This window comes from Eriocheir sinensis, chromosome 69, assembly GCF_024679095.1.
Source record: "Eriocheir sinensis breed Jianghai 21 chromosome 69, ASM2467909v1, whole genome shotgun sequence".
Classification (NCBI taxonomy): Eukaryota; Metazoa; Arthropoda; class Malacostraca; order Decapoda; family Varunidae; genus Eriocheir; species Eriocheir sinensis.
Window position 1 is genome coordinate 3,149,278 of NC_066577.1, and position 25,362 is coordinate 3,174,639.

At 45.2% G+C, this 25,362-nt stretch overlaps 2 long non-coding RNA genes across 3 annotated transcripts; one reads left to right on the forward strand and one right to left on the reverse strand.

Moving 5' to 3' along the window:
- Positions 1-1,138: 1,138 nt before the first annotated feature.
- Positions 1,139-10,720, forward strand: LOC126988381 (uncharacterized). Of its 2 annotated transcripts, none has more exons than XR_007741857.1 (3): positions 1,139-1,282; positions 1,473-2,041; positions 10,567-10,720. It is a non-coding gene; the product is annotated as an uncharacterized LOC126988381 (long non-coding RNA). The 2 variants fall into 2 exon arrangements; XR_007741858.1 differs by having other exon boundaries at positions 1,277-1,377.
- On the reverse strand, positions 9,293-21,099 carry LOC126988382 (uncharacterized). The gene is made up of 3 exons (XR_007741859.1): positions 20,790-21,099; positions 13,666-15,218; positions 9,293-10,772 (listed from the first exon to the last, which is right to left on the reverse strand). It is a non-coding gene; the product is annotated as an uncharacterized LOC126988382 (long non-coding RNA).
- Positions 21,100-25,362: the final 4,263 nt, after the last annotated feature.

The following is a 25,362-nucleotide window of genomic DNA, read 5'->3' on the forward strand; positions in this document are numbered from 1 at the left end:
TGAAAGACCTCATGAATGCCAAGAGTGTGGCAAAAGGTTCAGTTACAAGAGTAGCCTCAACACACACACCCTTACACACACTGGTGAAAGGCCTCATAAATGCCAAGAGTGTGGCCAAAGGTTCAGAAAAAAGGGTACCCTTAAGATACACACCCTTACACACACTGGCAAAAGGCCTCATGAGTGTGAGGTTTGTGGTGACACATTCATTACGAAGAGGCAGCTCAAGGTACACACTTATAAACACACTGGTGAAAGGCCTCATGAGTGTCTGGAATGTGGAGAAAGGTTCAGAGAGAAGCAAACCCTGAAGCGTCACTCCTTCAGACACTCTGGCCTGAGAGAGTTCAAGTGTGACGTGTGTGGGAAGCACTTCAAGATGAAGGGGGACATTGCCCAGCACATGAAGACCCACTTCTGAGGTGCCGTGTTGTGCTGCTGTGTGGGACCTCAGTGACGGGGAACCAGTCATCAGCACCACCTGGAGAGGACTGGCACCATGTTGTGGCTGACTGCTGAGAGATGCACCAACAAGCCGCACCAGAGTGAACAGTGCCGTCTGCCCCGAGCCAGAGTGGTGACAACTCTGTCACCTTGCCCTGGCACAGTGCAGCAGCCAACAAGCAGCACCACAGTGAACAGTGCCGTCTGCCCCGAGCCAGAGTGGTGACAACTCTTTCACCTTGCCCCGGCACAGTGCAGCAGCCAACAAGCAGCACCACAGTGAACAGTGCCGTCTGCCCCGAGCCAGAGTGGTGACAACTCTGTCACCTTGCCCCGGCACAGTGCAGCAGCAGTGACTGGGGCCGCCACAACAGACCATCACCAGGATTATCAAGGAGACGCTGTGTGAAGGTTTGTCAAGTTTCCCTGCGCTCCACAAGAAACTCGGCCCAGCAGAGACCACTGGTGCAGACTGCCGGCCTGGGAGCTGTGATGGACGGAGCTTGTTAGGTTTGCTGCCCCGAGGGAAAGGAAGGCAGAATATGTAGTCGGGCAAAGTGTGCACACCAGGAACACTCCAGTGGTGTTTGTCAAGCCTTGTATTGTTGGCCAGTGGCCGGGTGAGTGCATGATGGACGGACAAGTGGCTCCACCAGGGAAGGAGGGGGAGGCAGGGGGCTGAGCACTGTGCTGGGACTGAGGGGAGATAAAGGCACAGGCAGTACAACAGTGTGCCGCATGGAACACTCTTGGCGGAAACACCCACAGAAAAATAACTGAAGAACACAGAAGAAGGAAGACCAGAGAGGGAGGAAGGAAGCCATGCTGGGCCTCAGAGGTCTGGAGAAGAAGAGGAAGAAGATGCAAGGAACTGAAGAACACAGAAGAAGGAAGACCAGAGAGGGAGGAAGGAAGGCATGCTGGGCCTCAGAGGTCTGGAGAAGAAGAGGAAGAAGATGCAAGGAACTGAAGAACACAGAAGAAGGAAGACCAGAGAGGGAGGAAGGAAGCCATGCTGGGTCTCAGAGGTCTGGAGAAGAAGAGGAAGAAGATGCAAGGAACTGAAGAATACAGAAGAAGGAAGACCAGAGAGGGAGGAAGGAAGCCATGCTGGGCCTCAGAGGTCTGGAGAAGAAGAGGAAGAAGATGCAAGGAACTGAAGAATACAGAAGAAGGAAGACCAGAGAGGGAGGAAGGAAGCCATGCTGGGCCTCAGAGGTCTGGAGAAGAAGAGGAAGAAGATGCAAGGAACTGAAGAATACAGAAGAAGGAAGACCAGAGAGGGAGGAAGGAAGCCATGCTGGGCCTCAGAGGTCTGGAGAAGAAGAGGAAGAAGATGCAAGGAACTGAAGAACACAGAAGAAGGAAGACCAGAGAGGGAGGAAGGAAGCCATGCTGGGCCTCAGAGGTCTGGAGAAGATGAATGAATGAAGAAATAATGATGGTACTCTGCGGGCGAGTGCCTGCCTTGAGGCATTGAGAGGGGCTGTGTGCCTGCTGGACGCCGCCTGCTAGGGGACCGCGGCCACCCTTGTCCGAGGCAGCTGCTGACCCCCTGCCTTCACCCTTGGCCAAGGCCACAGACACACCATAACGAGTAAGTGATTATTATTATTATTATTATTATTATTATTATGATAAGCTACCAAAGCCTCCCTCCAGGGTGCAGATACAACAAGTTGTCTCACAGAAAATACCAAAAGGTACTGGAGAGAAGCGAAGACAACGAATAGTTAAGAAACTGTCCAGCCAAAGCCAAAAGGAGGAAAAATAAAATTACTGTTTCAAAAAGACATTCACATGAGACTAAATGTAGAAATGTCTGCAGAAAGGACACTCTCAATGGGTAACTGATTCCATAAACTTGTCAACGACGGAGAAAACATCGTGAGAATTGTGTTGTACAAAAATTCATAGGATTAAAAGCAAGATCATTTTGTCTAAGAGCAAACCTCGTGACCCGGGCAGGATTAAAAGATCAGGCAAAGCATTGTGTAAGGGATGCCGATTATTCTTAAAAACTTAAAATAAAATGGTAAGGGCACCAAGTTGACGCCGATGATCAAGATCAAGAACAAGTGCCGGAGAAATAAATTTAATTGTATTGATAGCTCTGTCAAGTAACTTTAAATGGCAATTGGCAGCGGACATCCAAACAGGAGCACAATACTCAAAGTGGGGCAAAATCAATGCATATAAAAGATTTTATTACAGTTGAGTCACAAGCAAATGTTTTGAAGCACTTACGAAGTAATCCTGTCTTCTGTGCAATAGTGGAAGACATGGAACGGATGTGCTTCTCAAATGTCAGTTTAGAATCAAGAGTGACTCCCAACAAACGGATACTAGAAACATCCTTAATCAGTTCACCAAAATTATGCAAACAAGGATGAGGTGGATTCAAGGTGCGGGATCTACTGATGGTAATGGAATGCATTTTATTAGCATTAACCCTTTCATTGCTAAGCGCTCGCAACAAGACTATCCCCTCAGGCGCGCTCGGGGAGCCCAATGGGGGGTCTCTTTTAACCTCTGTATCTCAAAAACTATTCATCACAGCTAAAAATCAAAAACACCATTGGAAAGAGGAGGTCCAGATCTATAGGAGTCGGTTATGTATGTCTCTCTTGCGAACGTACATGCACATTCAGGGAGTGTTGAATGTTAACACTTACGTCGGTGTGTGTGGTATGATCAGCTGCATTGAGGGAATTGCGGACATCTTTTCTTCAGATTCTGGCAAGGGAGTATTGCCAACTGCAATATTTACAACTATTTGGTCAAAGAATCAGTCAGGTGACAGGTGAAGCTATGCAAAAATGCTGCTATATTGGGCAAGAACATCCACCAGTTACTCGTCCGTACATTTGCCGCGCTGGGCCGATATGATTTTCCACCAAATTTAGTGAAGAATCCACTCAATTGGCAATCCTGTGTTGTGAGAATTAGTGTTGGAACACTCTCATATACGGGAGATTTGAGTGCAGGTGGAGGTCTCAGCGGGCGTTTAGCACCACCAGCAAATACGCCTAACGCCCGCTGCAAGCGTTGAGCAATGAAAGGGTTAAGCTTTATGCCCCAAAGTTGACACCAAGCGGTGATCATTGCCAAGTCCCTATTCAGAGATGCAGCAATTTCACCTCTGTTGCTAAGAGAGTGAACAGAGGAGTATAGAGTTGTATCATCAGCATATGAAATAAGCTTATTTTTTAGCTTAATGCCCAAGTCAGAAATAAAAATGTTAAAAAATAAAGGTCCAAGGACACTGCCCTGAGGAACATCAGAAACAACAGCCAGAGAAGCAGAGCAGGCATCATCAACAACCACACACTGTGATCGATTAGTTAAAAATTCTTTAAAAATACTCAGAAGACTTCCACCACTACCAAGGAACTGTAGTTTATAAATTAGAGCCCTATGATTCACAACATCAAAAGAAGACTGCAGGTCATAAGACAGAGTCAAGAGACAGTCAAATGTTCCCAAACCCTTATGGAATCCGAACTGAGAATCGGGTAACTGATTGAATTTATCACAGTATAAGGAAAGCCATTTAGCCAAAAGCCTCTCAAAGATCTTAGAGAGGATAGGAGTAATAGAAATTGGGCGGTACTCAGTAGGAAAAGTTGAAGCTGAGACTCCCTTCGGGATGGGAGTGATGTCTGCCTTGCGCCAACAAGAAGGAAAACTACCAGACTTCAGCAGTAACCTAAATACTACAGCAAGTTTTGGTGCTAAGAACGTAGCAATCTTCTTAAAGAATAGAGGAAAAAACATCTGGGTCTGTCCCTACTTTTTCAATTAACTGGATCTAAATGCAACTGAGCTAAGTTTTGGAAAGGGGAAACAAGTCAAAGGTAGGGATAATTCATCACCACACTGTTTGTAATAAAAATATCAGAAAGTAAATTAGCCTTTCTTAAAGGATCAAAGGGCACTGAACCATCAGACTCGCGTAATGGAGGCATGCTAGAATCAACACCAAACAAGGAGGAATTAGGAGAAGCCCACTATTTGTGTGGTTGAGTAGTTCCTGCAAGAACCTCCTGTATATGAGAATTATAAGCAGCTTCAGCTGCATTATAGATTCTCTGAGCATCAGCTTTAAGAGCAACATAACTATCCCATAGCAACTGGCATCGATTCTGTCTCCATAGGTGATAAGCAGCCTACTTATCATCATAGGCCCCCTTACAGTCATCATTAAAGCAGGCTTTATCTCTCATACGAGATTTGGTTATCTTAGATGGAACTCTTCTGTGTAAAATATCTAATAGACAAGTATTAAGAGCAGAGACTGGGTCATTGGATCAAAAAATAGTTTACCATTGAATATTATCAATTTCAGAACAAATATTGTCCCAATTGACTCGAGATTTAAGATAGACCTGACGGGAAATGGTGATATCAGGCACAGTTAAGTCTAAACAGATCTTACAGTGAATGGCATTATGGTCAGAAGTACCTATGAGAACAAGGACAGAAGCCACTACAACACCAGGAATGTCAGTTAAAGCCAAATCCAGGCAGTTCCCAGAACTGAGTGTAGGTCCATGAATCAGCTGCTCACAACCAGACAGATTAGAGAAATCCAGAGCAGCAAAAGCATTGCTATTGGTTGGAGATACAGAACCCAACCATTCAAGTCTCCAACAAATATAAAAGATGCTTTGACATCAACTGACTAGCATCTGGATTCCTATAAGGCTGAAAATATAATCATTATTGTATTTGCTAGAGACTTTGACAAGCTGCATCTCATGACAGTGACATACAAATTTAGTTAAGTGTTGTGCACTGTAACCAGATCTAATACACAAACCCACGCCACGAGCACGAGGAAAGGAATCCCGTCTAATTAGAACAGGTTTACTAAAGTTAGGAATAAGAAGTTCTGAAATATCCCTAATGTTAGAAGCAAGAGTTTCTGCACAGAAAACAATGTCATGGTTGGCAGCAGCCATTTTAAGATCCTTCAGGTTCTTATGAAGCCCACGAATGTTGGAGTAAAGGACACGGCAACTTTTAGCAGGTTGTCGGTGTGGGCCAGGATTACTTTGAGTATCACCGGCCAACAAAATAAATAAAGACAAGTAAAACTGATATAAAAATCCCGTCAACAACAACAAAGACGTAAAAAGATAACAATAAAAGAAAACCGATTTAAAACCAAAACAACAACAGTTGCTTAGACATTCTTTGCACCCTCGACCACTTAAGGTCTGCTCCGGACTAGGGGCCATTGGTAAAAGAAACATCCATAAAAAGATGACAACAGGATCCAGCCGCCACCATACATCATAATGCCTTAAAAGCTCAGCATGGGATAGGCAGGACCCTGGGAACAGAAAGACTGGGAAGCGCCCCCAGATGAAGACAAGCAGTATAGCTGGGGAATGAGAGGCACTTCACTGTGGCCCAACTACAAAACTCCACTCACTGTGAATGGGAGGAAAAAAAGAAAAAAGAAAGAGGGAGGAGAACCACCACAAAAGAAAAAGTAGAGGACAGAGCTATGGGTGGTAAAGGGCACTCACACCTCTTTTGGATAGATTCCACCCACCACCACTGTACTGGCTGCACTATAGTCTACACACACACACACAGTGGATGATATGCCGGAAAAAGTAAAGAGTTACATGAGTATGCTTACAGATGACACCAAACTGCTTAGAAAACTAAGAGATGAGGATGACTGTAATAAACTGCAGGAAGATTTAAATGAGATACATGAATGGAGTAAAGGATGGGAAATGGAGTTCAAAGAAAATAAATGTCACATAATGAAAGTGGGCAAGAGTAAAAATAGACCAGGTAGACTGTATAGGATGGGAGGGACAGTCATCCACACAGTGAAGGAAGAAAGACTTAGGAATAACAATACAAGATACACTGACACTTGAGAAGCACATCAATAAGAAATTCGGAGAAACATGCAGTCTGCTGCAAAATATTAGAGTGGCATTTCACTACTTGAATGGGACATGATGAAGAAAATAACAACAACATTGATTAGACCAAGGCTACAGTATGCAGCGGTTGTTTGGTCATCATACAGGAAAAAGGACATCAGGAAACTTGAAAGGATTCAAACGATTGCTACTAAGATGGTACCAGAACTATCAAGCCTGCCATACCAGACTAGATTGGAGGAACTGGGCCTGCCAACACTGGAAGAAGGAAGAGAAAGAGGAGACCTGATAGCACTGTACAGGAACACAAGTGGAATGGACGTGTTGGATAGAAATGATTTAATCAGATGGAAGGGAGGAGGCAACTCAGAGGACACAGCAAGAGATTGAGAAAGGGGACTTGCTTGAAAGACATAAAGGAGTTCAGTTTTCCATACAGGAGTGTGGATACATGGAATGGACGTAGCAAAGATGTTGTTGAGGTGGGAAGTCTCCATAAAATGAAGGAAAAGTTGGACAAATATAGATTGGAAGAAAGGACTGTCCCAGCTTTTATGCTCAGGCCCTCTAAAATACAAATAGGTAAAATACACTGATCTGATAGTTCACCACTCTAATAGCTCATTTGGTTAAAGTGCTACACTGCCAGGCTTGGCCACGTGGCAGGCAGAGGTTTGAGCCCCGCTCAGATCGGGTTTTTACTGGTGACAAGGAGTGGTTACTGTCCCTCCTTGAGCAAGAGGAATGGGGTGTGTGGTATATGAGGTCCTGGCAGTACCCTGAGATACATTATAATGAGCCTTGCTCTAATCGGGAGGGTGCTTGCTGGTGATTGCAAGTCCAACTCGTGATCATGCCGCGGTGAAATACAAACACACACACACACTAGGTAAATACACACACATACAAACACACATACACATGAGAGAGAGAGAACATTTCCATAGATTTACACCCATTCCACACCTAATAGTAAACACTCCTCAGCCCAACAGTGTTAGTGTGACGCTCCCAGGTCAATGTGACATCCGGGTCACCAGTGTGCCTTCCCCAGGTACACATTTATCCACCAGCCACACAGGGAGGATGAACAGCTGGGTGAGCTGCACAGTGACTGCCCGGGCCAGGATTCTAACCCAGGCCCACAGATTTGACTCAGGGATGCTAACCACTTCACCACAAGGATGCTAAAAAGTGTGATGATAAAATGTTACTTGCTCAGTCTTGGCTCAGGTCTTCATGAAGGTGCATTGTGAATGCCAACTTGGGGTCCTGATGGGCACTGAAGATGCAACAAGTGCAGCAGAGGTTAGCAGGGTGATCTTCAGGGTGCCTCTGTGATGCAGTGTTTAGTGTGCCTTGCTACAAATCCCAGCCCAGGCAGTGGCCCTGCAGCCCAGCCAGCTGTTGATCCTCCCTGTGTGGCTGGGGGATAAATGTGTACCTGGGGACACCTGGGGAAGGCACAGTGTGGTGACCCAGGTGTCTCAGTGGTCATGTGTCCCAGGGTGACGGGTTCTTCACACCACAGGCTCAGGGACTAGTGCAGTGGAGCTGACCACCGAGGCTGTGCAGGTACAGCCTGTGCCCCAAACTTTACCTTCCATTCAGGGTCTAGGGCAGCTGTGGTGATGGCTCAGGGACCATTGTGGCAGAGATGAGCACAGGGGCCATGCACAGCCACAGCCTGTGCCCCAAACTTTACCTTCCATTCAGGGTCCAGGGGAGCCGTGGTGATGGCTCAGGGACCATTGTGGCAGAGATGAGCACTGGGACCATGCACAGCCACAGCCTGTGCCCCAAACTTTACCTTCCATTCAGGGTCCAGGGCAGCCGTGGTGACGGCTCAGGGATCTGAGTTAATCTTTGAAATAACATGAAATATTGTTGAATGTGAGGCCAGGCTATTTTGAATATTACCCAGTGTATTAATCAAAATTCCAAATGCACTTTTTTTACGTCGTGGCCTATTGCGCCGGTAGGCTTCTTCCCGGTGGATCCTGATGGTCGGTCCAAGGCTTCGTTCCGGTGGGTCCTGATGGTCACCCCAGCCCGTTCTGGCACAGGCGAGTGTTTATAGTGGCGCCATCTTGCATTGGCTCATGCTACCCTCCCGGAGCTCATCTTTAATCCTAGAATCTAGAGTCTGGGTTGATAGGTGGTCTTCTGGACAGCATGTGGGTAGTTTTAAGCCACTCGGCGGCGGCTGAAGAATCCCAGCTTGGTGGCACCGGTCGGGGATTGAACTCGCGTCCTCCTGAACGCGGCGCCGTCTTGCTATCCGTTCAGCCACCGCCTACCCAGACGTTTTCTTGAAATGAGATGAATTATAGGCGTTTGAAAGGCCATAAATTGTTGGAGTGTGATCTGACTAAACTGTTTGACACAAGCTTGTCTTTCGTGTGCTTGTTTGGTGTGTTATCGATGCAAATTGACATGTTTGGGTTTTATATAAGATGGCTTGAGGGTTCCTGAGTACAGAAACGTTCAAATATATCACTGAAAAAAAATTGTTCTTTATGCAATCATGAACTATCAATGTGCAGGTGCCACATCTACATTCAAAAGTGGACAGATGTAAGGAAGCACACTACACTACTACTGTTTGTGCCCTAGCTCCTAGTGATGGCCGTGGCAAGAGCACACTGCACAGCTGATGGCCGATATTCAGAGCCTGGTATGTGAAGGTGGCAGCCAGGCTTGGAGGAAGGAAATATGCCAGAACACCAGCTCATGGTGGGGGTGTGAGGCACTGAGTGGAGGCGTTCATACTCCAGGATGGCCTCTGAGGAACTGCGAGTGAATGGCAAATCCCACAATGCATTATGAATCCAAGGGATACCAGTTGATCTGGGGTGTGGGTTGACTCGGTTACTAGTTGTCCTGACACCCAAACTCCAGAGGAACACGAAGCATCAGGTCATAAAAGAAACAAGTTTGAGCTTCCCTTCAGTGTATTTCCTTAAGTCTTGCAGACAAGGTGAGCAGAGTTCACAGCTCACTGAATACAGTGTACATTTCTTACAGTGTTGATGTGTGAGGCAACAAAGCCACTGTGGGTTTCAGAGAGAGACTGTAAGGGTTTCAGGGCTGTGTTATATCTTTCTCGGGAATAACTTTAAGAAAGTGTCGCACAGGGATGATACTTTGGCAGTGTTTTAGACCTTGCCGTAATTTCACCACTATGGTTCACTAACAGTGTGGATGATGAGAGCACTCACAAGAGACACGGAATGCAACAATCCGGCACAGGTGGTTTGCGGTGCGTGGCGGTGCGCTGGCCATGGACCACATCACAGCACCGCCACGCCGGCCCTGTGTCAGGAACCACTCCACCTGCCAGACTCTGTCATTGCATGTCCCTCACGAGTACTTTGGTCATCCACATTTTGTCAGTGAACCACACGGATGTAAACAGGGCCAGGTCTGAAATGTGCTCTGCCAAATTATCTTCCTTGTCCAACGCTCTGTTGAAATGTTGCTCATGAGAAACAGCACAACACAGCCCGGAAACCCATGTGGTGCACTCTCTCTCTCTCTCTCTCACCTCATCACAGCACACAGGACACACAGGATGTCTCCCCACAGATACATAAAGGACCCTCCCCCTCGCCTCTCTCTCTCTCTCTCTCTCTCTCTCTCTCTCTCTCTCTCTCTCTCTCTCTCTCTCACCTCACCTCACAGGACCCACAGGATGTCTCCCCACAGTATGTTTACAAACCCCACAGACAAATGCCCCCAGACACATAAAGGACCCTCACCCCCCTGCCTCTCTCTCTCTCTCTCTCTCTCTCTCTCTCTCTCTCTCTCTCTCTCTCTCTCTCTCTCTCTCTCTCTCCTTTTTACAATAAGAATTCTATTATTTTGAATAATATTCTGCACCACCCATGAGGTAAAAGTTTTAAGTGGCCTGGCTAACTATATAAGGCTTGGATGACAGGAGTGATGACCTTTGTCCTCAGAAAAGCAATCTTTTGTTGAATTATTTTTCCTTCTCATAATTAAATGTACTCAGAATGTTTAAAACTTTTATGTAGTTATCAATATGAGAGAGAAGGTGGCAGTGATGACATGGCCTCTCCGCTGAGCCTGCCAGTCACACCCAAAGTGACTGATGAACAGGAAAGACTTCAGTAGACTGTTTCTCTCACTCTTGAAAACTGAAATTTCCTTTTCTGTGTTGAGTAACATCCTCTGTTCTCCTCAACAGACTGCTGCTGAAGGCTGGCTGACAGCTGGACTGTCCCGCCACTGTGTGCAGGCCAGTCAGACAGGTGGCCTGCCGCCCCTGCTGGGGAGCACATGTGTCCCATCCTGCCCTGCAGACACAGACAGATGCTGGACCTCAGCACCCAGGAGGACACAGCCGCTGCCTCCTCCGCCAAGCGCCGCACGGCCACGCTCAGCGCGCCACGCCTGGAAGAAGAAGCAACAGTGATGCCAAGATGAAGGCCGTTCCCATACCCTCGGCAAGCCTGAGTGTCTCTGAGCAGAGGAACTAGAAACGTCTTGATAATTCTCTGGAACAAGTTATTTCTGTAGAGCATTCTGTCCCTTGGGTGTACGCTGGACTCCAATAAACATCCTGTTGGGGAAACATTCCTTTTATTTAACAGAAAATGCTTCCAGCTTTGTTCCAGAACCTGTCTGAGGTGTCTTAGGGCGTCTGACCTCTCCGCCGCCAACACACTCGCCCAGGCTCAGAAAAGATTCAGATATGAAAAAATTTGACTGATTGCAAGAAATTTTAACCCGTACAGTGTTTAGTGTATATATATATATATATATATATATATATATATATATATATATATATATATATATATATATATATACAGGTAACTCTCTATTTACGCGAGTTTGGTTTACGCGTTTTTTTAATAACGCGGGGTCCAAAATCCAAATAAATGTTTAATTTAGGCGTTTTTTCACTTATACGCGACATTTTATGGAGTGGCCACCAGATGTCTCACGCAACTGGACTCACACGGCCACACAGCTGAGCTCAGTTCTTCCCGCGCGCCACTTGAACAACAATACAGTACCTACGCTGCCACGCTACTCAACAATAGGGGTGGGCAGGTACCGGTACCAGTACCGGTACTAACGGTACCAGCAATACGGTACGGTACCGGTACCAGACTGCTCGGTACCGGTACCAATACTAGCCAGCCCCTCATGGTGTCCCTCATTTCTTCCTCACACGAGAGAGGCTGAGAATGAGTGCCCGAGTGGATATCTCGGTTCTGGTGACACGCGGCATGCAGCTGTTTGTTGTGTGGGTGTGGTTGTGTGGTTTGTAAACAATGCAAATGGCGGCCGGGCTGGGATTGCGTGAAATAACTCCTCGTACAAGACTCATGATGTACAGTTTCTGATATCATATTCACCCCATTATTCTCACTAATATTAATAATTAATAATGAACACATGGACATTTTTTTCCAATATGATTTTTTATGTAGCTTGTACTGCTCCTTAGTCATACAATCTTAAGCCACCTGTGACATCAAGATCAAGATCATACAAATGGCGCCCGACGGAAAAACGGGATAACAGCAAGGCATGGACGATCTTCCACCGATTTAGTCTTTGTATAGTAGTTATTAGATCGCCCTGTATTCTATGGTAACATATTATAGGACAGCTACGGACTATGAAGGATTATAAACAATAATAAAGGTAAGTTTGCCGTTGTTATTGGATAAGACGAAAAACGGACCCTTAAAAACATCTCAAAGAAGAAAAAAAACCAATAAAAATTTGTACACTCAGCGTATAACGCGCAAGGCTAAACTTTCAGGCATTTTTTATGTGAAAAAATGCGCGCTATACGCCGAAAATTACGGTATTTATTTTTGACAGAAACCTACCTCTTGTTTGATTTACATTGTTTTTGAATTACGCGACCTCTTCAAGAACGCAACACTCGCGTAAATCGAGAGTTACCTGTATATATATATATATATATATATATATATATATATATATATATATATATATATATATATATATATATATATATATATATCTATATATATATCATGCAGGACAATGGCGGGTCAGGTCCACAGTCCACCACAACAAGTTTGTCGGCTCCCACGCCAAGCACCAAACACTGAGGAAACTCCTAGCTGGTGTTTGGTGTTGAGGTGGAAGCTGTGGGGTATAGGGAAGCCATGCAGGAAGTGTCTTTGGTACTGGCTGTGGAGCACAAAAACTGGCCATCATGGAGGCTACAGTTTGGTTTGGGCATCACGCTAACACCGTGTTGGGCTGTGCAGGCAATACTGTACAATCGTGTTGACACACTGTCCACTGAGTTTCGTTCACCGGCCCCGACTTTAAAATATATACACTGCATGGAAAGAGGTTAATGTTCAGATCTGTCACTACATATACACTCTCCATAATTTATTAGATATGAATTTGTCAGTTGTTCACACTGATAACAAGTTTTTAATTCGCGGACGAAAATGTCTCTTTACATGTCGTTCAAATTTAGTCAGGGACAGCTAAAGTTGTTTACAACGCTATTATGCATTTGAATAAATGTTGTATTCATTCCTGCAACGTCCTCACTAAGAAAATATGCAGAAAACATTGATAACATGCACAAATATTCTGATATGATCTAAAAATATATAATGATACCACCATTTAACTCTCGTTTGACAATGTTATGCAATGACGTCATCAACCATGCCAGCCGGCGCATTTAAGAAACTAGAAGGCTATTATGCATTGAATTGAATTACAAAGCTATTATTTTGCATTTAAGAATACTAAGCAATTCGTTTGCATTTAAGAAACTAGGGTATTACTTTGCATTTACGAATACTGTTATTATTATGCATTTAAGAAAACTAGGCTATCATTTTGCATTAATTTTTTTTTCTTAAGAGAAATTAATCTCTCTCTCTCTCTCTCTCTCTCTCTCTCTCTCTCTCTCTCCAGAATGCACACTGATGACCAAAGCCAAGCAAGTATTTAGCTTATGGAATGCAGAAAATCTTATTACAGACTTATTGCAGACTAGTGGAAACAAGAGCATTCATAACAGATTTTTTTAAAGAAACATAATCGTCGTGCAGTTGATGCTCAAAGTTTCGTAACAAAAATCCTTAAATAATATCTCTCTCAAACCCACACACACTCTTTGGTCCTTGCACACACCCAAACACACACACATACGTCACATATAACTCAAATGTAGCTCTGCTGGATAGTTGCCGTCTTTCGCTAGCGGCGTCCGAAACATTTTGGAAACTGTGTCAACACTTGTGTCCCACGACTGTACACCACTTACCCGCTGTGGTGTGTCTGTGGGCCTGGATGAGGATGCAGGCAGGGGAGCAGCAGTCCACTCATACCCAAACTTGACAAACCTTCACACAGCGTCTCCTTGCTAATCCTGTTGATGGTCGGTTGTGGCGGCCCGAGTCACCGCTGCTGCACTGTGCCAAGGCAAGGTGACAGGGTTGTCACCACTGGCTCAGGGCAGATGGCACTGTTCACTGTGGTGCAGCTTGTTGGCTGCTGCACTGTGCTGGGGGCAAGGTGACAGAGTTGTTACCACTGGCTCGGGGCAGACGGCACTGTTCACTGTGGTGCAGCTTGTTGGTGCATCTCTCAGCAGTCAGCCACAACATGGTGCCAGTCCTCTCCAGGTGGTGTTGATGACTGGTTCCCCGTCACTGAGGTCCCACACAGCAGCACAACACGGCACCTCAGAAGTGGGTCTTCATGTGCTGGGCAATGTCCGTCTTCATCTTGAAGTGCTTCCCACACACATCACACTTAAACTCTCTCAGGCCAGAGTGTCTGAAGATGTGACGCTCCAAGGTTTGCTTCCCTCTGAACCTTTCTCCACATTCCAGACACTCATGAGGCCTTTCACCAGTGTGTTTATAAGTGTGTACCTTGAGCTGGATCTTCGTAATGAATGTGTCACCACAAACCTCACACTCATGAGGCCTTTCACCAGTGTGTGTAAGGGTGTGTATGTTGAGGATACTCTTCTGTGTAAACCTTTTTCCACACTCTTGGCATTCATGAGGCCTTTCACCAGAATGTTTATAAGTGTGTGCTTTGAGCAGGCTCTTCATACTGAATGTCTCACCACAAACCTCACACTCATGAGGCTTTTCACCAGTGTGTGTAAGGGTGTGTGTGTTGAGGATACTCTTCTGTGTAAACCTTTTTCCACACTCCTGGCATTCATGAGGCCTTTCACCAGTGTGTGTAAGGGTGTGTCTGTTGAGTTTACTCTTGTAACTGAACTTTTTGCCACAGTCGAGGCATTCATGGGGTCCTTCAGCAGAGTGTGTGGGTGTATTTCCTGAGGTCAGCCTTCCCAGGGAGTCTTTCCCCACACGCTGGCCACTCATGGTTTCCCTCACCAATGTGTGCAAGGCTGTGTCTGCTGAACTTCTTCCCAGTCTCAAATCTTGTCACACTCAAACTTTCCTTTTCCTTTCTGGAGATGGCAGCAGCAAGGTGGTGGTGGTGATGTTGTTGTTGGTAATGGCTGTGTTCTTCTGGTCCTCACAGCACAGCAGTGGCAGTGTTCCTGCTGGTCCCGCCACTCAGGCTGCTACCCGGCCTTGCAGCCTCCCCTGCCCACCACTCCTGGGGTGAGGGTCTTGCAGGAACCTCAGGGAAGCTGCAGCGGGTGGCAAGGTTCCCCCGACGCCACACTCAGGGACCAAGCGGCAGGCGAGGCAAGGGATGCACCAAGGGGTCCTGAGGTCAGTGGCAGCATGGACGCAGCGAGCGCTGAGCACAGCGTCCGCTTCAGACCCTCACTTGAGCAGCTGTCTCCTGGCGCTGTGTTCCTCCCAGCATGGCCAACACCACATCCTGGGGTGCAAGAGATGGGCTGTTAAGGGGGATATTCCATCACTCTATCGCCATAAAGGACTTTTGTGTCCGCTGCCTTTAATCATTCATCAAACACAATGGTTTTGTTGCACCAAATGGGTGACTATGTGGTGCTGTTGTCCACCCTGCTTCATCAGAACTGGTGCAGCGTTTGAATTGCTATAACAAAAATCAAAGGCTTTTAGCGCCTTGCAAGTAAATGCCACTACTTTTTATCCACTGAGAGAATGACATTTTTCTTTGCAGCAGAGAAGGAAGACATCTGAGGAAATTTTAGAACACTGTTTGATTTATGAATGCTACAAAAACTTTGAAAACTGCTTAACTAGAGGCTGAGCAGCAGCAATTTTAAGGCTGAGGAAGCACAATTTTGTGTTTTAATGGCACAGATCTTTGTCACTGCTGGGCACTTGCTTCATAGTTGGCACGGATAATATATGCGCCAGAGTCCATGCATCGAGATTTGCCGCACAACTTTATATTTGTCTGTCATACCATTATAAAAATGCAGGAGGCATTAATGTTGTATCTGGCAGCGACGCACATCTTCTTCCCCGCTCACTGGTGCGAGGGGAGGAGGGCTCCCTCCCCCCAGTGGGGAAAGACAGTTGGTATGGCCTTGAGCAATTTAGCCTGAAAGTTCCCCCACATCCTCGTGTTTCTGCCAATTTTTGCTGGATTACATAATGGATGGAAAACACGCACATGACAGAACAATTCCAACGTACTCTTGCACCTCCATTTCACTGGAGGTCGTCCTCTAGCATTCCCTCCCTCTATCTCACTCACATACACCCTTCTGGTCATCTTACTCTCCTCCACTCGCTCCATATGGCCAAACCACTTTAAAGTCTGTCGCTTCACTTCTTCCACCACTCCACACTTCTTCCCTTCACCCCCATGACACATTCCAAAACGCGCATACACACTTTCATTACTCATTCCATCCATTCTACTCACACCACAAGCACTCCTCAAATAACTCATTTCCACTGCCTGCACTCTAGACCTCTGACTTTCATTCCAGGCCCACATTTCACTTGCATATGTGAGGGTTGGTACTATTATTGTATTTCTCAAATCCCTCTTTACCTCCATGCTCACACTTCTGCCATTCATGATTCGTCCCAAAAGACCCTACCACCCTTCTTCCTTACAATGCCCTTTCTCTTATCTCTCCCTCTGTACCACCATGCTTACACATAACTGATCCAAGGTACTTAAACTCATTGACCTCCTCCATTTCTTCACCATTCAAAATTATTTTGCATTCTTTTTCACATTCAATTCCCACTATATGGGCACACAAAATCTACAACCTTACTTCTACTTCACTCACAAACCATCACTTTACTTTTGTTGACATTTACTTTCAGCTTTCTCCTTTTACAGACACTCAAAACAATGACCAAATTTTGTAGGTCACCTTCATTTTCTGCAATGAGCACTGTGTCATCAGCAAACAGTATCAAATTCAGTACCCACTTCCTTCCCTCAGCGAACATTTTTACTCCAACTTCCCCAACTTTGCCTTCCATTTCTCTAACACCATCCATATAAATATTGAATAACCATGGTGACCTGATGCACCCTTGTCTTAAGCCTACTTTTATCTCAAAATGTTCACTTGTTTCTCCAGTAATTTTGACACATGCAGATGTATCCTCATAGAAAGACTTTTAAAACATCCCACAATGCAATCCGATCGACTCTGTCATAAGCTTTTTCCAAATCCATGAAGGCAGCGTATAGTTTCTTTCCTTTTGCTATTATTTTTTCTACTACCATCCTGAAGGAAAATATCTGATCCACACATCCCTTTCCTTTCCTGAAGCCTCCTTGTTCTTCACTGATTTTCTCTTCTACAAGTCTTTGCACCCTCTCTATTATGACTTTTCCATATACCTTTCCGGGTATACTCAGGAGACTTATACCTCTATAGCTCCCACATTCCCCTCTCATGCCCTTCCCCTTGTACACTGGGACAATGATGGCTTTCGTCCAGTCTGGTGGCACCCCCCCCCCCCCCCCCCCTTCCCATGCTACTTCACATATCTTGACCATCCATTTAACAACTACATCTCCTCCACACTTCAACATTTCTGTTGTGATTATATCAATTCCTGCTGCCTCTCCATTTTTAAATGTTTTTATTGCCTGATTAACTTCTTCATATGTTATACTTCCTTCTTTATTTTCTTTATGTACCATATTGCCTCACTGATATTCACATCATAAGTATATTTCTGCACTTCCACTTGTTTGTCATTATGTATACAATTTAGATTGTTGACATGGCAACATGGAGAGATGTGGCAACGTTCTGCCCGCTCGCCTCTCCAGTTTCGTTGGCTCGCAGCTGTCATGGGCTCACAGCTTACACACATTCGCTTGGAGGCCGCTTACTTGTCTCTAGCAATAAGAACCTACAACTAGTGTTGAGCTGTTTCCTTCCACACCTTTGGGGAAACCTGCTGCAGGATACTACGGATCCTCAGACTCCTACAGCAGCTGCAACACACTGCAGTTTCAACCTGTCCTTTTTTATTTATTAATTAGGACAACCAGATCTCAAAAAGGACAGATTGTCTTCAAAAGGACAGACCTGGCAGCTCTCATGGAGTGAGGCAAGGAGCACAGGCTTGCTAAACAGTATTTGCCAGCAGATGTTGTTTGGAACTTGTTTTTTCTTTTTGGGGTTTTGCAGGTCAGATTGCAATGTTAATGCCTAACAAGATGGCAAATTAAGACACTAGGCCTTCACGGCCAGAGGTTGCCCGGCCCTGGCCCAGCAGGACATATCAGCGAGAGAGGGAGAGAAGGTGTCTGCACATGCATGAAAACAATGCCTCTGACAATCAGAAATAATCCTCATTAATTCAACCAATCACAGCGCTCCATATAGCAGTGGCAGGCAGAAGCGAAAAAATCTGAATCAGTCTGAGGAAGGTGTCTGTGCGGGGCGATGCTCTCGCTGCGGTGGAAGGTTTTAGTGGTGATTACGAATCAGTTGACTTTTTGCATGATGACGGTGCTGTACTCAAAGTTCTGGAGTGTCCAAAGTGTAAGTAAGACCGAAAAGATGGGTGGATTCAGTGCAGGTAGTGGTGTGAAGCCCTTCGCAGCAGTGTGGGGCAAGGCCCCTCCCCCCATTATTGGTTAGGTTAAGTTGGAGTTTAATTTTGATATCTGGGGTGAAGCCCTGGTAAAACTAGGGAACAACTACTTCTCCCCCTCCACCACCCCAGCCCCCCCCTACCCCCCAACACAAGCCTGGTGACCTGTGGGGAACCAGGGTTGTTGTGGGGTTAAGGCAAAATCACTGAAAAATGGGCTTCCAAAATATCCCTAGAAAAATCCCTAAATTAGGGAAATTCCCTGTTCTCGAAAGTAAGGAGAATCCCTAACGTATACTCTCACATGCGTGGGCTAATCGCTAACCAAGCGTACCGTCACTAACCAAGTGTACCATCGATAACCATCGATTTGGGGAGGCGGTGGCTGAATCGACAGAGTAACACCACCGCGTTCAGGAGGACGCGAGTTCAATCCCCGCCCGGTGCCACCAAGCTGGGATTTTTCAGACGCCGCCGAGTGGCTTAAAACTACCCACATGCTGTCCAGAAGACCACCTATCAACCCGGACTCTATATTCTAGGATTAAAGATGAGCTCCGGGAGGGCAGCATGAGCCAATGCAAGATGGCGCCACTATAAACACTCGCCTGCGCCAGAACGGGCTGGGCCAACCATCAGGACCCACCGGGAAGAAGCCTTGGGCCGACCATCAGGACCCACCAGGAAAAAAAGCCTACCGGCGCTATAGGCCGCGACGTAAAAAAAAAAAAAAAAAAAAAAGCGTACCATTGCGAACCAAGCATACCGTCACTAACCAAGCGTACCATCGATAACCACCCCAAAACAGCCCTGAGCCATGACTCAAGGTCATCAGGGGCTCAGGCTATACCCGACCCTCAGCATGGCAGCCGTTGGGCTGCGTGTTCTAAAAAATATAAATAAATAAAAAAATAAAAATAAAAAAACATGCGCGGTGGACCTTGTCTCACATGCATGGGCTAATCGCTAACCAAGCATACCGTCGCTAACCCCCGACATGTATGCTGCACTTGAAATCGGTTCTTTAGGGTGGGTGAGCATATTTAAACTACTCTAACCGAACTTTACATAACCTACGGACCGCCAAACAAGGTGCATAAGCCCAGAAGTGCAGAAAGTTTTCAAAGGTGCGGAAGTAACAGGTGCAGACAGGCGAAATTTTGGCAACAGATTTTCAAAGATAAAAAAATGAAGACGACAAACAGTCCGCGGCATTACTTTCGCACGTTTTGGCGGACTATGTGCCACCAGATGATCACTGTGTCAAGTTTCTTTTTCTTTTCAAAATCTTTTGACTTTTAGTGATTCACTGCAATTGTTCAGTGTTTACAAATAAACATGGACAGATACATGAAAAGAGGTGATAGCGACAGGAGCAGGGATGTGCCTGGGGATAGTAGTGTCAATAGCGTGAGCTACAGAAACAGCACGCCTGCATGGTCAGCCTCCAGAACCCCTACGCCACTGGCGACGTCAGACATTTCCTTGTCTGACGTGGAGCTGGACCCCTCCCAGTGTAATGCCAGAATTTTTGCGGTGTGGACAAGTTTTTTCAGGCGCACTTTAATAGTTTTGGGTACAGTAGCGGAAGTGTGGAGGTCCAGTAGCGGACTGAGCGAAAAAAAAATTGGCGCAGAAGTACAGGTGCGGACTACCTGCATCATAGGTGCGGAGGAGTGGTAGCGGACTACCTCAAATCCAGTAACGTGCCCAGTGATGCAAAGAGAAATACATCCCTGGCTTCATTACTGTTAATTTGTGCAACATATACATGGCCAACAGCAGGACATGTATGCGTCAGTGTTAATGTGTTATGTTTGGTATTTATGGATGTGTGTGTTACGAGTACATTGGCTGTTTGCGTTCTGTAGGTATGTTTATGGGTCAATGTCAATGTGAGTGTTTGTGATCTTGTACATAAGTGTAAGTCTGTGTGCTTGTCTGTGTATGTGAAGAGGTTCCATGTTTATCAGTTGTCTGATCCGTGTTGTGATGCCAGGCGTTCGAGTGTAATTGTTTGTAATGAACCTGCCCGCCTTGGTGTTGATTTGTTCTAACCTATCAATGTTTCTGTGTGTGTAAGGATCCCACACCGTGGAGCAGTATTCCAGCGTTGGTCTCACAAGTGTGTCATAAGCTATGTGTTTAATGTCAGGTGTGCAGTTTATGGCAAACAGTTTGCCAATTCCTTCAAAACACACCAAAATCTCTCATAACAAGTAGTTTCGCCCACCTGAGCACCGCGGGTGAAGTTCTGGAGTTCTACGCATCAGGTCTAACCTAACCTGCCCTGTCCCACTGCCAAAATGTGACAAAGAGAAATACATCCCTGGCTTCATTACTGTCAATTTGTGCAATATATACACGGCCAACACGTCACACCTCAAACCAACCCAGCCCAGACACAGAACAACACAGAGGAACAGTTATTTACCGCAAGAATTACCAGCCAGCGGAACTGTCTCCCCGAGGGTGTTGTCACGGGCCAGAACACAAACACGTTCACTAATAAATATGACCGCCATGGGACAGAGAGGAGGCGCCCTTTGTGACCACTGGCTCCCAGGCCTCTTGAACCGTCACGAGCGGTAAGCACTACTAAATATAAGGGTCACTAAGGGTCAGCATCACTAGGGGTCAGCTCAGTGCTCACCTCGTTGATCTTGATCTTGATGTCACAGGTGGCTCGGGATTTCTCCCCAGCCAGGCCTTCAGACTACACATTTTGAGACATGTCTAGCCACCAGAGATGAGCCCCCAAAAATCCAGTACCCAGATGCTCTAATTTCATTTAGTGTTATGCCCCTACCCTGATGATGTACCCTTTTCTGGTAGTAGCAAATCAGTAGATCAGTAACATGGGAATCCTTAGGCAGGATTGCTGGATGTCTTGCTACTTGATGAGTAGACATCCTTATTCTTCCCCCAACTCTTACTATTCCATCTTCATCTGTGAAGGGATCAAGTTTGTACAACTTGCTTGTTTTCTTTGCTGTTGTTTCTCTTCTATTTGTCTGTGGGGAAGACTCATGGTTTCCTGCACCCTTCAGCATCTTTATTTCCTCATGGAAGGCATGAGCCTGAGCCTGCCTTATTATCTCATTTTCAGCTTCTTTCAGTTCCTGTACTGTCAGTGGAATGTATTCTTGGCTTCTTCCTTTATGTGTCCCATCTGCATTCTTCTTGTACATCCTTTGAAGTCTAAGGCACACTGCAGTGGCTCTCTTCACACGGAACCACTCAGAGAAACAGTTCAGCCTCTCCAGTACATTAAACGGCTCATGTGTCTGTGTAGCACATGATGCAACTCTTTTTACTTCAGGATCATCATCTTCCAATTCATGATGCTCTGATGGGTCATCCATCATCATAGCTGGGCGTTATCGCGATAAGTTATCGCGATACTTTATCGCTGATAACAAAATCGGGTTATCGGCCATCCGCTACTTATTTATATAAATATCGGTATCTTCGTTTCTTTTGTAACCAAACTAGCGATAATCGCTACTTTTTTCCGCCTCTCAGAAAAACAATGTTGTCTCCTCCCTACTGCGCATGCGTGGCCCGGGCGCCCGGTGTTGTATGAAAAAACCGGGGTATGAAATATGTTCGGTGAAGATATTTCATACTTAGATCACAATATTAAAATACTAGGTTATTTTTCTTGTTAGACTCAAAAACCACTATATCAGAGAGAAAAATCAATTAACTTTGTTCACAAAATGATTATTCACTGCCTGAAATCTATGACACCGTTGTAAAGAGCGCAAACAGAAACCAGTGGCTTGTGTTAGCACATATGGCGGCGTGGCGCGTGGCCTCTCAGTGACTCGAGTGACGGAGTGCCAGTGTTCCGGTTCCCAGTGCTTCAGTGCTCCTTTACTGTAGTGACTGTTAAAGTGTTAATGCTGATAAGTAAGAATAACTGAATAAGTAGAGATGGGCCAGTTCACGAGAGACCTGTGTTTGAAAACAAAAGCTCCAGCTTTTGACGGTGGGAACGCCAAATAACAACACCGGTTCAGGCGTTTCTAGTATTACCGTCCATATGTACGTGTCAACGTGTGGTTTTCAGGTTTTGTAAGTTTTGAAAAATACAGATAATGAAAATTTGAATTCATCTATGTTTTTTTTATTTGAAATATCAATATAGTATCGTTTTCGCCTATCGGATTTATCGCTAGCTAGTATCAAAATTGTGGATTTATATCGGGTATCGGGTATCGGTTATCGCCTATATTTGTGTCTCCAGTTAACGAATATCGGTTATCACCGATAAGGTTTTCCATTATCAGTTATCGGGTATCGGGAATAAGGTTTTCTGTTATCGTGCCCACCTATGGTCATCATTCATCTCAAAGTGTTGCCACAAGAAGCGTGGCCCATTCCACCACTTGTCGTTGTTAATCGACTCTTCTACAGACTGCCCTCTTGAGGCATAGTCCGCTGGGTTGTGCTCTGTTTCCACATACTTCCACTGACTTGGTGAAGTTTGATCTCTTATCTGCTGGACTCTGTTGGCTACATATACATGAAATCGTTTAGAATCATTGTTGATGTATCCCAGCACTACCATACTGTCTGTCCAAAACACTTCCTGAATATCTTCATAGTCTAACTCCTTCTTTAAGACTGCACTGATTCTCACCAACACTACTGCTGCTGTGAGTTCCAATCTCGGCACAGTGATGGCTCGGAGGGGCGTCACTCTTGATTTTGCCATTACAAGTGCACAGTGTATTTGATCAGCAGTGTTGATCAGTCTTATGTAAGAGCACTGACCATATCCTTTTTGACTGGCATCAGAAAAATGATGCAGTTCAACTTTCTTAATTTCACCAAATCCCTCAGGCTTGTAACATCGTGATATTTTTAAGTGCTCTAATTTGTGTAGGTCATCTCTCCATTGCTGCCACTGTGGCCTCACATACTGTGGTATCTCCTCATCCCAACTTACTCCTTCACGGCATAACTCCTGGAGTATCCCTTTGCCAATGAGGATGAGAGGAGACACAAGTCTTAATGGATCATATATTGAACTCACAGTAGACAATATGCCACTTTTTGTGAGTGGCTTTTCTTTGACTTGTATTCTGAACTGGAAAGTATCAGATTCTACACACCACTCCACTCCAAGTGTTCTTTCTACAGGTAGCATGTCTTTACTTAAATCCAGGCTCTTGACAGTGTTATTCATTTCTTCAGGAGCTATTGCTGCTAACACTTCCTTACTGTTTGACAGAAACTTATGGAGATTAAAACCTCCCATTTTACACAATGCCTTGCTTTTCATTAGCAGATCAATGGCATCCTGTGCTGTTGGTACTGATTTAAGTCCATCATCAACATAAAAATCTTTCCTGATGAAGTTTGCTGCTTCATATCCATACTGAGCCTCATAGTCATTTGCAGCTTGCTTAAGTGCAAAATTAGCAACACTTGGAGATGATGTTGTTCCAAACAAATGGGCCGTCATTCTGTATTCAAGCATATTCTCACCTGGATTTCCATTATTCCACCACAGAAAGCGCAGCAAATCTCTTTGTTCAGGGTTCACCTTGACTTGGTGATACATTGCTTCTATGTCACATACAAAGGCTGTCACTTCCTGACGAAATCTACATAGAACCCCAACCAGATTGTTTGTTAGGTCTGGGCCCTGTAACAGGTGACCATTTAAAGAATGACCTCTGTAGTTAGCACTACAATCATATACCACTCTTATCTTTCCTGGTTTCTTTGGGTGGTAAACCCCATGGTGAGGTATATACCACACCTGACCATCTGTTCGTTGCAAGTCCCTGGCTGGCACAGTTTCTGCATAGCCTTTGTCAATTAATTCTTTCATGAATTCCTTGTAATCTTGGTGGTACTTTCTATCTCTCATAAGTTTTGCCTTTAACTTCATGAGGCTATGCAAGGCCATGTCCTTGTTGTTTGGAAGCTTGATGTCATTATTCTTAAGTGGAAGAGGCAGCTCATAGTGCCCTTCTCTCTGCTGACTCACTCCCTCTCTCATCCTTTTCAGGAATCTTTTGTCATCATAGGAAAAGGGAGTGTTGTCAGTTCCTTTATCATTAAAATCAAGCTCAAACATGTTCCTGACTTGTGCTGGGTTTATTAACTCCTTTGTCTGAGTAGGAACAACAAGGAAACTAACTTTTCTTTCTTCACTAATGACAACATCTTGGGCTATAGTTCTATATGCTCTCGCTACATCATCTGAAACTTTCTTAGTTTCTTTAACTGCTTGGCCAACAACGCCCCATCCTAAGTGTGTTTTAAGTCCATAAGGATCATCTTCTCCCACAATAATCTCTTTGGGCTTAATGGCTCTGATACAGTTAGCTCCAATAAGAAGTGCCACATCTACATTTGAATCATAAGGCATCAGTTTGTTAGAGTGTGGCCAGGTTTGGGCTGTTTCAGGGCATGGTATCTGAGCCTCCTTTGCAAGAATATCTTCCTTGGAATATGCAGGTGGAAGATCTATTTGCATGTGCTCACTGAATCCTCGTACAACAAGTCCACTGATTTTTGTGCAGGGGACTACCTGTTCTCCCGTTATTGTGGAGAGCTTGAGGTGTACTGGTGAGCCACTAACTCCCATTCTTTCCAAGGTGCTTTCTTTGATGAAACAGGCATCAGACTGACAATCCAATAATGCATACACCAACTTTTTATTGTGTTCATTGTCTCTGTGGTGTAACCACACTGGCACAATCATGGTGTGCATATCTCCAGTCATAGACTGACTGGTGTTAATCTTGTTTGAAACTGCTGAGCTTTCATTTGCTTTTGGCCGAGTTGCTTTATCTGACTCTCCTGCCTTGACAGTTGGAGCACTAGTTTGTGCAAGAGCATTATTGTGAAGAGATGTTGGGTGGTATCGTTGACATATACAACAACATTTCTTATGACGGCAATCTATCTTTCTGTGACCACGCTTCAAGCATCCTCTACACAAGTACTGCTTCTGCACAAAGTCAAACTTTGCATTGTTATCA